The sequence below is a fragment of the Colobus angolensis genome, unplaced genomic scaffold (genome assembly GCF_000951035.1).
Source record: "Colobus angolensis palliatus isolate OR3802 unplaced genomic scaffold, Cang.pa_1.0 Scaffold16, whole genome shotgun sequence".
In the NCBI taxonomy this organism is placed as follows: Eukaryota; Metazoa; Chordata; class Mammalia; order Primates; family Cercopithecidae; genus Colobus; species Colobus angolensis.
This window is the reverse complement of record NW_012114710.1, coordinates 2,129,601-2,142,521: the sequence shown is the minus strand read 5'-3', so window position 1 is coordinate 2,142,521 and position 12,921 is coordinate 2,129,601. Positions and strand designations below refer to the sequence as shown.

The following is a 12,921-nucleotide window of genomic DNA, read 5'->3' as shown; positions in this document are numbered from 1 at the left end:
CCCGGGAGCCAGCGGGAGCGGGGCGCGTAGCAGGCGGGCTGGGAAGAACCGGCCGGCGACGGGAAGGGCAGAGGAGGAGCTCGCCCTCAGCGACCCTTCTGGCCGAGTGAGGGGTCGAGGGTTTGGGGCACAAAGGGCGCAGAACGTTTTCTCCTGTGAGAGGAACATTAAGAATCCTGGGAGGGCTGGGACTAACGCCTCCGAGAGCCCCACCTGGCCTGCCTAGGGTTAGATGTGTAGCCAGGGTGCTGGGAGGGGGCCGCTGCTGGGCCTCAGATAGAGGGATAGAGGCCATTCAGTCACGGAGCCGGGCCCCACCTGCTGTAGAAACCGCCACCGAGAGGTGGCCGGGCTTGCTGTACGCTCTGGATTCCGCCTGCCTATAGACGAGGCACAAGGGACTGGGAGACCAGGCCTGAAGGCAGAGAGGTCAGCAGGCTCGGGGGCCTCAGCGCCAGCGGACAAGCACACCTGGCGGGAACGGCCGCCTCCCCAGGCGCTGCAGCCTAGCTCTCATGTGACCCAGGGAACTTAGCCCTCTGTTCTGTTTGCATACCTGCAAAGTGTGGGCATTCACGCCGGGCCTGCCAACTCACCAGGTTATTTATGGTGACAAGAGAGTGAGACAGTGGGCATGAACGTGTTTTCCAAACCAAGGCTCTGTCCGCATATAGGTGGATTAACTGTCTGGCAAAGGCAGGTGAGTAACGTTGATGCCTGTTAGCTCTAATGTGGATACTGTTTGGACTGGGATGTAGTTCTGTGACCTGGGGTGAACTGTGTAGCAACCCTCGAGGGATTCCTGTCACATTACAGTATCTGAAAGACACTCACATTCTGACCCTCACAACATAGTCCATTTCCAACAGTACTGGTTTTAAAGGATGTAAATTGCAGTGCAGAGAATTGTCAGACACCAAGGAGTAATGATCGAAATATCATGGTCATTGGACCTTGTCTTGGGAGAAAGAGCTAAACCTGATCTAGATAGTCTCACAGACTTGAACATGCTTTGGATTTTAGGTTTTTGCAAATCAGGCTCATTCTAATATTTTCTCCCAAATGCTAAGGTAGGAGCCCCATGATCTCTTGTTTCTGCCTAGGAATCCATTGAAGAAGCCATCTCCACATTCAGAATCAAGGTATGATGACACAAGGGGCTAATTTTTAAAAGAAAAAGGCCTACCTTTTTCCAGTTTGACAAGGTTTATCATGGTTAAAGCAACATGTGAAATCATACGATCTTGTTATGATAGAAGAAAACAATATGAAGTAGATCATTTTTCCAGAGATGACCACAACAGTATCTCCATCATGAAGTGGGTGTATTTTTCTTCCCTTTGAATCTGGGCTGACCCTGTGATTGCTCTGACCAATAGAATGTGGCAGAAAGAATGTTCTAAGACTTCCAAGCCTCAGCATTAAGCAAAAGCATTTAAGCAAACCCAACAGCTTCTGTTTTGTACTCTGGAAAATGCCAGCCACCCATAAGGAGAGACCACCCTGCTAGCCACAGGGAGAGGCCATGTGAAAAGAAAGATGCCTGGCCAGCTCTAGCTCTTCAGCTCATCCCAGCTGAGCTACGAGACACATGAGTGGAAAAGCCCTTAGGAAGTTCCAGCTCCAGCAGACACCTTATGGAACAGAGATAAGCCATCCCCACGGGGCACTGCCAAAATGACAGCATTGTGAACAAGTAAATGATCATTGTTTTAAGGCACTAAATGTTGGGGTAGTTTTTAAAGCAGCAATAGATAACCAAAACACAAAGCCAACAGAAATGCCCATCACAGATCAATGACTCTAAGCTATAGAGTGTTTGTGAAGAAAACATCTTATCTCAGGAGTCACTTGCTTTCTGTTTACTCTTTTGCTGATTTATAATCTTCCCACCTGGTGCTTGTTTATCCCAGTGGTGCACCAAGGAGGGAATGCCTCAGGGCAGCATAGGTGAAGTCTGTCCCTAGGAGGGAGGAGTATTTTACCACATTGTTTGGAATTGTTGGAGCATAATAATAAAAAGCAAACTGACTTTTAGTCAATTTTATTTTAAAATTCTTTGCAGACACACAAATTTACCGTGTACTGCCTGTAGCTGGGGCAGATCACTCCTGCTGCCACCCTCCCTGGTATGCCACTGATTTACATAAATGCATGCAGTAAAACTCAGGAGTAATGTCATCTCCATAGCGTAGAGCTGTCTGAACACAACCAAACTGTCAAATTACACAAATGCAAGCAAGCTTTTCATCTGTTCACCGACAAAGACCCAGCCAGGTTCACCGCCTGGGCAGATCCAGTGAATCCAACCATCCCTTAATTCACAGAATAATTCTTAGCGTGTTGCTATAGTACCCACTTCCAGGCTGACCCCCTGCTGTGGGGGTGACCCTTTCCCCATCTGTCAGAGTCCTCCTGTCTGTTTTCCATGGAGCTCAATACACTCCCTTATCTACCCTAACAAAAGGGATTCAACCTCAAGTTTTGTTTTGAAGACTCACAGTGCAGAACCACATTCACACCAACAAACAGATACAATGCAACTAATGCCTCTGCCTCTTGCTTATGAAAGCAGGCTGTGGCCATCACCCTGCCAGTGGCATCGAGGCTGCTAAAGAATGTTGTTTCTTACCAACTTGTAGGATGGCTACTTGGGGCAGCCTCAGAACACAAAGCAACAAGTTGTTCAGTCTGTACTGAGGAGAGTCTCAAAGTGAAGTCCACTTAGGTCTTTTTCTAACTACCCATCAATAGTTAGGATCTGCTGGGCTTCTACCATGGACACAGCATGTTGCCAAGTGTCTGGGAAAGACAAGAATTTTTTAAAATTGCATTTTAGATAAACAATCACTTAGCATTTCAGTGACATCTGTTGTCTTAAGGGAAGAAAGGGTCTGTCTGGGTCTCCAGAAAGCCTGGAACAAAGAAGCAAGAGATTCTGTGATTTCTGCTTTCTGAAATAAAAACAGAAAACAGACGTTTAACTGGGCTGCCAGTTACCATCTCAGAAAGGAGTCAAGAATTATTCCAGGGTAATAAGTGTAAGAGCTTTTCAAGACCCTGCAACCTTTGTGACTTTTGTATGTTTGTCTGTTTGTTTTTTTGTTTTGTTTTGTTTTGTTTTTTTGAGACGGAGTCTCGCTCTGTCGCCCAGCCTGGAGTGCAGTGGCCGGATCTCAGCTCACTGCAAGCTCCGCCTCCCGGGTTTATGCCATTCTCCTGCCTCAGCCTCCTGAGTAGCTGGGACTACAGGCACCCGCCACCGTGCCCGGCTAGTTTTTTGTATTTTTTAGTAGAGACGGGGTTTCACCGTTAGCCAGGATGGTCTCGATCTCCTGACCTCGTGATCCGCCCGTCTTGGCCTCCCAAAGTGCTGGGATTACAGGCTTGAGCCACCGCGCCCGGCCTGTCTGTTTGTTTAACCCTATTTCCACATGGTGATTTGAAATAAAATCCTTAAAATAAAAAGGATCTGTGTGCTGGCTGAGGCAGCAGAAAGGAAAAAGGAGGAGGGCCCTCTTCATTCAGTAACCAGTGCTAGGGAGGAGTCCCCAAGAACTGGGGTAGCCTGCCCTGGATTGTAACTCATGATCACTCCAGGCCTAGGGTATTTTCTCCAGTTTCTGGAAAGTCCTTTCAAGGCTTCTTAGTTTCTGGCTGAATGTATAGATAACCCAATTATTTGGAACTTAGAGCAGAGGCTGGGCGCGATGGCTCACGCCTGTAATCCCAGCACTTTGGGAGGCCAAGGCGGGCGGATCACCTGAGGTCGGGAGTTCGAGACCAGCCTGACCAACATGGAGAAACCCCATCTCTACTGAAAATACAAAATTAGCCAGGCATGATAGTGCATGCCTGTAATCCCAGCTACTCGGGAGGCTGAGGCAGGAGAACCGCTTGAACCAGGGAGGCGGAGGTTGCAGTGAGCTGAGATCGCGCCATTGCACTCCAGCCTGGGCAACAAGAGTGAAACTGTCTCAAAACAAAACAAAACAAAACACCTTCAAGCAGAAAGCAAGGTCATCCCTTAATGGATATGGTCTAGAGACATGATACAGAATGGCCCTTCATATACCACCCTAGCTCCAAGGAACCCTGAAGCTTGAAGAGGCACTGTGTGGGGCGGATGTGACTTGGTCTTGGGGCGCTTGTTGGACATTAGTTGAAGTGTGTGAGCAAAGGGCTTTGTAACTCCCACTGCCAAAGCGACTTCTTCACGCACAGTGCTACTTCTGGGCACTGCCCAACAGTCCACATATGCCAGAGGCAACTCAAGGTGGGTCTGTAACCATGAATTGCTTTGTTAGGATGACAGCTTGAGTACAAGTGCCTTTCTGCTCTTCTCAAAAGGATGCAGATGATATGGTTACTACTTACATAAGCCACACACTGCCTAAGTAATCTACCTATTTAAGGAAAACTCGTTGATTGGATTCTTTTTTTTTTCTTTTTGCATGAATGAACTACCTTAAGTACCCATTTCATTTTGCAAGATGAATTTGTGCTTTTAAATGTCCATGTTTCCCATGGCTTTGGCAAAGCCAACGTAAACGTTTTGATCATCTGAGGCAAGGTTTTTGATTTCTGTAGTACCCTTTTGGGGCCTCTTTTCCTGCTTTATTCCTCTTTGATAGGAGTAGGCATTTATTTCTCTTAAATATCCATTACATTTTGCAACATGAATTTGTGTGTTTTTGGTTTTTGTTTTTTGGTTTTTTTTTGAGATGGAGTCTTGCTCTGTCACCAGGCCGGAGTGCAGTGGCATGATCTTCACTCACTGCAACGTCTGCCTCCCGGGTTCAAGAGATTCTCCTGCCTCAGCCTCCTGAGTAGCTGAGACTACAGGCGTGTGCCAGCTCGCCCAGCTAATTTTTGTATTTTTAGTGGAGACAGGGTTTCACCATGTTGGCCAGGATGGTCTCGATCTCTTGACCTCAAGATCTGCCCGCCTCAGCCTCCCAAAGTGCTGGGATTACAGGCATAAGCCACCACACCCGGCCTATTCAACAATTATTTAATGAGCACTTACTCTATGCCAGGCACCAGGCATACAGCAGTGAACAAAACAGATAAAGTCTTTTCCCTCAAGAACCTTCCATCTAGTAGAGGAGATACAATAAACAAATAAATATATAATTTAGTGTGTGCTGTGAAGAAAGATAAGCTGGGTAAAGGCTTAGAAATTGGTGGGGAAGTCAGGAGGGCCTCTCTGAGGAGATGGCATTTGAGCATTGAGAACCAAAGGGCATAGAAGAGTGGTCCAGGAGCAGGAAGAGCAAGTGCAAAGGCCCGAGGTAGAAGAGTCCTTGCTGTGCTTAAGAGCAGTGCTGTTCTCAGCAGTGCTACACAGTGTAACTGAGGATTTGGCATGACCTGGTATCTCATGGGGACCTGACCAGACCCCATAGGTTTACAAGCTGAAGAGCCGTAGAACTTTGAATTCCTTTCTGTCTTTTGGGTTTTTGCAACACTTCCAGAAAGGCCCACAGATCTCTGAGAAGTCACATTTTGTGTTTTTTATTATTATAACGTGAAACTACATTGTAGAGCCCTGAGAACAGGTCTCACAGAATGGGCCTCAGGTAATCAATTCTGTTGCATGCTGGAGATAAATACACTCTGTGCTGTCTGGTAAGAAAGGAAGGGAAAGATAATTATGGAGTTCTTGCTCTGGAATGGGGACAGTTGCTTATCTTCTAAGTGCCTCAGTTTCCTCACATATAAAAGAGGGACAATAATACCAGCTCAGAGAGACAATAAAGGCAGAAAGGTGCCTGGCACACGTAGGTCTTTGGTAAGTGTGTGTTCTTACCAGCACATAGACCCTTCTTGTCCTATTTCTTTTTGTGTTGCTGTAACAGAATACCTGAGAATGGGTAACTCATAAAGAACAGAGATTTATTTCTTACAGTGGTGGAGTCTGGCAAATCCAAGGTTGACAGACCTACAGAAAGGCAAGAAAACATGTGCACACACATGAGAGGAAGGGGGTCAAACTCATCCTTTTTATCAGGCATCCACTCCTGTGATAACTAATCCTCTCCTGGGATAACAGCATTAATCCATTTATGAGGCATCTCTTAAAGGTCCACCTCTCAACACTGTTGCATTGGGGATTTAGTTTCTAACACATGAAATTTGGGGAACCCGTTCAAACTATAGTGCTTCTCATATGAAGGATTTTCTCTCTAATCACCATGTGGAAAGAGGATGGTATTTATTTATCTGTTTCCCTTTTTTGAACCCCAAATAGATTAAAAGAAAATAGGATTTTAAAAGAAAATAAGAGGAAAAATGCTTAAAAGCTTTAATAACTTCTGAGAGCTTGAGCCCCCTCAAACCATAAAATTAACAGCAAAATATCTTCATCTTCTTTAGTAAGTCTATAAGCACAAACCACAGAGGTGGTCTTGACCTATGCTTGAATTTGTGCCTACCTAACCTGCATTTTGTATTATGTGAATGTTTAAAACCATAGTTTGGAAAAGAAGTCCCTCCCCAGCACACACTGATACACCTGGGTTAATTTACCTGCTCAAACACAAGTGCAATAGAAACCAATCAATCCTGTAAATTAAACTCCTGGGAGCCATATAATCCATAACTTAGAATAGAATTTAAAGTGAGAAGCAGCTGAGTCAGCTGAATCTAATGGTTAAGAGCCCTCATTCCTCATTCTAGAATCAGACCTTAGTGCAAACTGAATGACTTTGGGCTTGACCTCTCTTAGCCTCCATTTCCTGATGCATAAAATGGGGATGATTAGAATACTTCCTTCAGTGGTTCCGAGGTTAATGAGATAATGCATGTAAGCACTTAATACAATGCTTGGCACTATAGTAAGAGCTTATTAAAAGGTCATAAGAGTAACCTGAGTGTGCTGGGTTCTCCAGTGTTTGGGCAAGTGTTATATGAGCTGGGGGGTCAAGGACAGCCTCTCCAGAAGGTGAGTTCTGAGCCAAGCCCTGCATGATGAAAGGGGCAAGCAAGCTCTGTGAAGCTCTAATCAGTGACTGGTAACAGAAGGAACAGTGTGTGTGAAGGTCCCACCACACCACAGGGGTGCTTAGAGGACAAGCAGTGTGGCCGGAGTGCAGCAGTGAGGGAAAGACACTGGAGAAGGAGACCAGATCAGAGAGGTGGGCAGGGTCTGGGTCAGGAGGGAACGTGCAAACCAGAATGAAAAGTCTAGATTTCATTCAAAATGTGATGGGAAATGAGAGGATTCAGTACTTTCAAAAGAATCCCCCTGGCTACTGTGTAGAAAACTCTCGTCGTGGGTAAGATGGAAGGCAGGGAAATAAGATGCAGTAATTCAGAGGAGGGAGGGTGGGCTTAGGACCAGGATGGCAGCAGTGGAGGGGGAGGTAAATGAATGACTGAGATGAGGATTTATTTTGAAGATAGAGACAATAAGGCTGCTTAGTGAACTGATGTGAAGTGTGAGAGAAAGAGAATCAAGGATGGTGCTTAGGGTTCTGATAACACACGGTGAACAATGATGCTACTAAAGGGAATGGGGGCCAGGCGCAGGGGCTCATGCCTGTAATCCCAGCACTTTGTTAGGCTGAGGTGGGCAGATCACTCGAGGTCAGGAGTTCGAGTCCAGCCTGGCCAATGTGGTGAAACCCCGTCTCTACTGAAAAATACCAAAATTACCTGGGCGTGGTGGCAGGTACCTGTAATTCCAGTTACTTGGGAGGCTGAGGAGGAGAATAACTTGAACCTGGGAGGCGGGGGTTGCAGTGAGCTAAAATCATGCCACTGCACTCCAGCCTGGATGACAAAGTGAGATTCCATCTCAAAAAATAAAAAATGGGGAGAAACAAAGAAAGGATGAGGGAGACACATTGAGCTTGAAATGCTTTTTATATCCAGGTGGAAGTTCCAGGGCAATTGAATATTTGGGTCTGGAGCTCAAAGAGGAGGTGGGAGTGGTGATGTAAATGTGTAACTTATCAGCTTTAATATTTATAGCCATAGAACTAGATGGAAGGAGCTAGGGAGAGATTATAGACAGAGGAAAGGGCTGAAAGCTGGGCCCAGGGCTCTGACATTTAGAAGAAAGAAGATAAGGGATATCCAGCCAAGAAGAGTGAGAAGGGACAGCCAATGGGGTGACTGAAAATAAGACAGCATGGTGGCCTGATCCAAGTACTGAAACTGTCTTTGGAAGGAAAGTATGACCAACTGCAGAGAAGCTAGATACGATGAGAACAGCGAGGTGGCTTCTAGATCCAGCAAGATGGTCTACAGCAGATGTACTGATAGCAATAACTTCACTTACACATACCCTGAGAATGACCTTGTAGTCTAAGAAGATGTGTGTTTGGAGTTACAAGCTGAGGAATGTGGAAGTGGCCAATGAATAATGAGTGACCCAGAAATTCACTCATTATTCATGAAGGACATCTGAACCCCCGGGCCACCTCTTGGAATGATGGTTGTACAGGGGAAAGAGGCTCTTTGTTTGGGATTAAATGAAGGTTGCTAGGTGGAGGTTGCTAAGTGAAAATGCCATACAAACTGCATGCTTTTGACAAATGGTGGTGGTGCTTCTGTCCAGCTCACTGCCATTGGACCATCCCTGTTTGTAAATCCACCCAACAAACCCTGTGTCTCGTTCATTGTCTCCAGGTCTCTTCTTCAGCCTCTCTGACATGGTGCCAGCCCTACTGGAGTCAGCAGGGGTCCAGCACGACAGATGGTGGTCAGTGGTGACTTTGGCACAGGGAATTCCTGAGGAGTGGTTGGTGGCCATGGAGTCCTGACTGGAGTGGGTTAAAAAGAGGGAGGAAAATCACAAGAAAGAATCACTGGAGGTAAGGAAGCAGACATAGAAGGTCTAAATGCATTCACTTCTGGAGCTGCCATAACTAAGAACTGCAGATTGGGCAGCTTACAGAACAGAAAGGTATTTTCTTGATAGCTCTGGAGGCTAGAAGTCCAAGATCAAGGTGTTATCAGGGCTGGTTTCTGCTGAGGCCTCTCTCCTTGGCTTGTGGATGGCTGTCTTCTCTCTGTGTCCCCACATGCTCTGCCTGTGTTGTCTGCGTCCTAATCTCTTCTTCTAAGGACACTAGTCATACTGGATTAGGGGCCACCGTAATGACCTCTTGATCACCTCTTTCAAAGCCCTATCTCCTTATATAGTCACATTCTTTTTTTTTTTGAGATGGAGTCTTCCTCTGTCGCCCAAGCTAGAGTGCAGTGGCACGATCTCAGCTCGCTGCAACCTCCACCTCCTGGGTTCAAGCAATTCTCCTTCCTCAGTCTCCCGAGTACCTGGGATTACAGGCACACGCCACCATGTCCAGCTAATTTTTGTATTTTTGGTAGAGACGGGTTTCACCGTGTCGACCAGGCTGGCCTCAAACTCCTGACCTCAGGTGATCCAACAGACTCAGCCTCCCAAAGCACTGGGATTACAGGCGTGAGCCACTGCGCCCAGCCATATATAGTCACATTCTGAAGTGCAAAGGATTAGGGCTTCAACATACGAATTTGCAAGGCGCACAATTCAGTCCATAACACTAAGCAATTCTTTTCTTAGAAATTTTGTTGTTAAGGAAAGCAAAGGATCAAAGTGGAACTAGATGTGAATGGGAAGACAGGGAGGTTTGTCTTTACTTTGGGCTTTTACTCTGGGAGGAATTACAACTACTGGTATTGCTGGTAAGAATGGTATGGCAGAGAAGCTGAAACTGGCTGCTGGCAAGAGGGGGTGATCGCGGTAGCAAAGCCTGAGTAACTGAGAAGGGATGGGATCAAGAGGTATCCAGTGACTTACTCAGGTCACATAACCTGTGAATGATGGGGCTGGCACTTGACCTCAGGAATCCTTACTCCAAGACTCTCCAGTCCAACCAAGCTGCATTTCAATTCCTGTCTTTGAGAGCAGCAATAACCATAACAATCTCCCAGGATGTAAAGGAGGAAACGTATTCACATATCAAATTACAGCTGTCCTGGCTACCTACATACTAGGTACTCAAGGCTTGAAGAGGAGGAAGGAGATCAGTGGGTTCTTGGAAGGGGAAGAGGACAAACAGATAAGACTCCATTTGCCTGATTGACAACTAAAACACTCTTAGGAAGTCCAGTTCCAAAGGTGGTTGAATATTTTGAATCTCTGACTTAGCATTGGCCAATTTTTGTGTTTGTTTGTTTGTTTTAGAGATAGAGTCTTGCTCTGTTTCCTAGGCTGGAGTGCAGTGGCACATTCATGGCTCACTGCAGCCTTGACCTCCTGGGCTCAAGTAATCCTCCCACCTCAGCCTCCTGAGTAGTTGGGACTGCAGGTGCATACCATTGCGCCAGGCTATTATTTTTATTTTTTAATTTTTTGTAGAGATGAGATCTCACTATGTTGCTCAGGCTGGTTTCAAATTCCTGGGCCCAAGTGATCCTCTCACCTTGACCTCCCAAAGTGCTGGGATTATAGGCATGAGCCACCATGCCTAGCCTGGCCTGTTTGTATGAACTGACCTTGGCTTTGGGTCCCCACTAGTTTCGGATGTTTACATCTCTTCAGCTTTTCATGTGCAGATTATATTCTCTGTCCCTAGCACCGAGGAGCACGTGGTTTTGTGATTTTACTTCTACAAACTGTCTTATCACAGCACTTGCATGTCAGAGTCCAGATGTAAACAGATCAATCAGTGAGTAAACCTTGGCTTCACATTTTGTGCAGACAAACTTAACCGACACATATACAAACAAAGTCTCTTAGCTACTGCACAGCCTCTGTGTCACCAGATCTTTGCCTTAAAAACACTTCCTTTTTTTTTTTTTAGTAGCAGCTTTATAGAGATAAAATTCACATGCTATATAATTCATCCATTGAAGATGTGCAACTCACTGGTTTTGGTGTTTTCACACAGCTGCCAACATTTCCTTCTTGACATTGTGGTTTTCACCTGAATAGACAGGTCAAACTCCCAACCTCAGTACAACTCTGCTATTTTCATCATGGCAATTTCCAAACCTGTAAAGGTTATCTGAAGGCAAATGTAGATATGACTGGGACTTCCCTGGTGCCTCGTTAGCAGCTGATGACTTGTCTAAGTTCATCCGGTGGAAACTGCTCCATGTCTGTTATATGGGTGGCTTTTGTGGAACGAATGAACAAGGAATTGAGTGAGCAGTTTTAATACAGTAAAGGATGGATACCTTGCTTGGTGCACAATGACATCTCAGTATTTTTATTCCAGATGGCAGAACGCTAAATCCCTTTCATTTGTTTCACATCTTCTTACCATCCTTTCTGCTAAATGCTCCATTTCATTATCCTCCAAAATGTTTGTTTTGAAACCATGTATGTCAATGTCCTCTTTCCTCTCATGGAAACCACCTGTAGCAGCAACCGCTGGAGCTGCTGCAAACATTTGTTTTTGATAACAGTGTATTCTGAACGTCTGTGGTTTCAATTTCTATTTTTGTCCCTGACTGTTGTAACTTTTCGAACAAACCCTTCATACCTTTTACGGGTAGCTTTGCTTTTCCCAGACATTTGCACTCTGCCCAACACATCAGCTACATAAACTGTGACAAGGCTATTGCAAGATTGCTCTATCATTTTTACCCAAGAAAATGTCTTGTGAGAGACCAAAACTCTAAAAGGCCAGCATATAGACATTTTTGGCCTTTTATTAATTATATGCAGTCATCTCTGAACACAGAAACAGTGTCAAGAGACTATCATTCTTTTGGAATTTTGACCAACAATACAGAAAAGCAAAATAAACCACTCAGTCCCAATCAGAAAATTTTTTCTGTTATTCATCAGTGTTCTCCACTGACACATAAAATTCACCACTACACTCTCTCACATTTCATTTTTGTCTTTGAACTCTAGGCCTACCTCATACAAAACTCCTCCAACCTTTCATTCATTCAATAAGAAGTTTCACCATTTTAAAATCAGTACAATTGTCTAATGACTTATAGTTTCAACATGTTTTCATCTGCATTGTTTAAATTGGTCCTCACAACAATTCAGAGAATGAAGTCAGAACAACCATTATTGTTGTTGTTTTTTTCTTTTGAGACAGAGTCTCGCTCAGTTGCCTAGGCTGGAGTGCAGTGCCACGATTTAGGCTCACTGCAACCTCCGCCTCCCGGGTTCCAGCGATTTTCCTGCCTCAGCCTCCCCGGTAGCTGGGACTACAGGCGCGTACCAATACACCTGGCTAATTTTTTTGTAGTTCTTAGTAGAGACAGGGTTTCACCACATTGGCCAGGCTGATCTCCAACTTCTGACCTTGTGATCCACCCGCCTCGGCCTCCCAAAGTGCTGGGATTACAGGCATGAGCCACTGCACCCAGCCTAGAGCAACTATTATTACTCCCATTTTATAGACAGGAAACTAAGGTCTCTTGGCTAGCCAGTAACAAAACTTGTACTAAGAAATTGATTTGAATTCTAGTCCAGGATTTTTTCCTACCATAATACTGAACTTCATATTTTGCTATGATTCTCCAATGTCAGCTGCATCAAAATCCCCTGGAGAGCTTGTTGTATCACAGATTGCCGGGGCCTGTCCCCAGCATTTCTGATTCAGTAGGTCTGGAGTGAGGCCCAAGAATTTTCTCATTCACACCAACACTTCTCCACTTTGTCCCTTGCCTTCCCCTTCTCAGCTTCCCTTCCAGCTAGGGTTGGCCATGTGACATAGTTCTGACCAGTGAGATGTCAGCAAAAGTCTTCTAGGACAACTGTGCTTTCCTGATGAAAAGGGACAGAGTTGGCTCTTCACCATTTCTACTTCTTCCTGACCAGAACAAATACGCAATGCTCAGAGGCACAGCAGCCACCTTATGTCCAGCACATTAAAATGGACAGGATAGAAAGACAGGAGGAGGCTGGGTCTCTGATAGTCCTAGGTTCCTTACCTCCAGACTGCTTTTTTTTTTTTTTTT

The 12,921-nt window shown here is 45.4% G+C and overlaps 1 protein-coding gene across 1 annotated transcript in view; it reads left to right on the top strand.

Annotated features, from left to right (window-relative positions):
- Positions 1-12,921, top strand: part of NDUFAF6 (NADH dehydrogenase (ubiquinone) complex I, assembly factor 6) — a 185,908-nt gene that overhangs the window by 52,642 nt on the left and 120,345 nt on the right. The window contains exon 2 of the mRNA XM_011937011.1: positions 8,638-8,822. The gene's annotated coding sequence lies outside the window, so the exon portion shown is untranslated. The remainder of the gene's footprint in view (positions 1-8,637; positions 8,823-12,921) is intronic.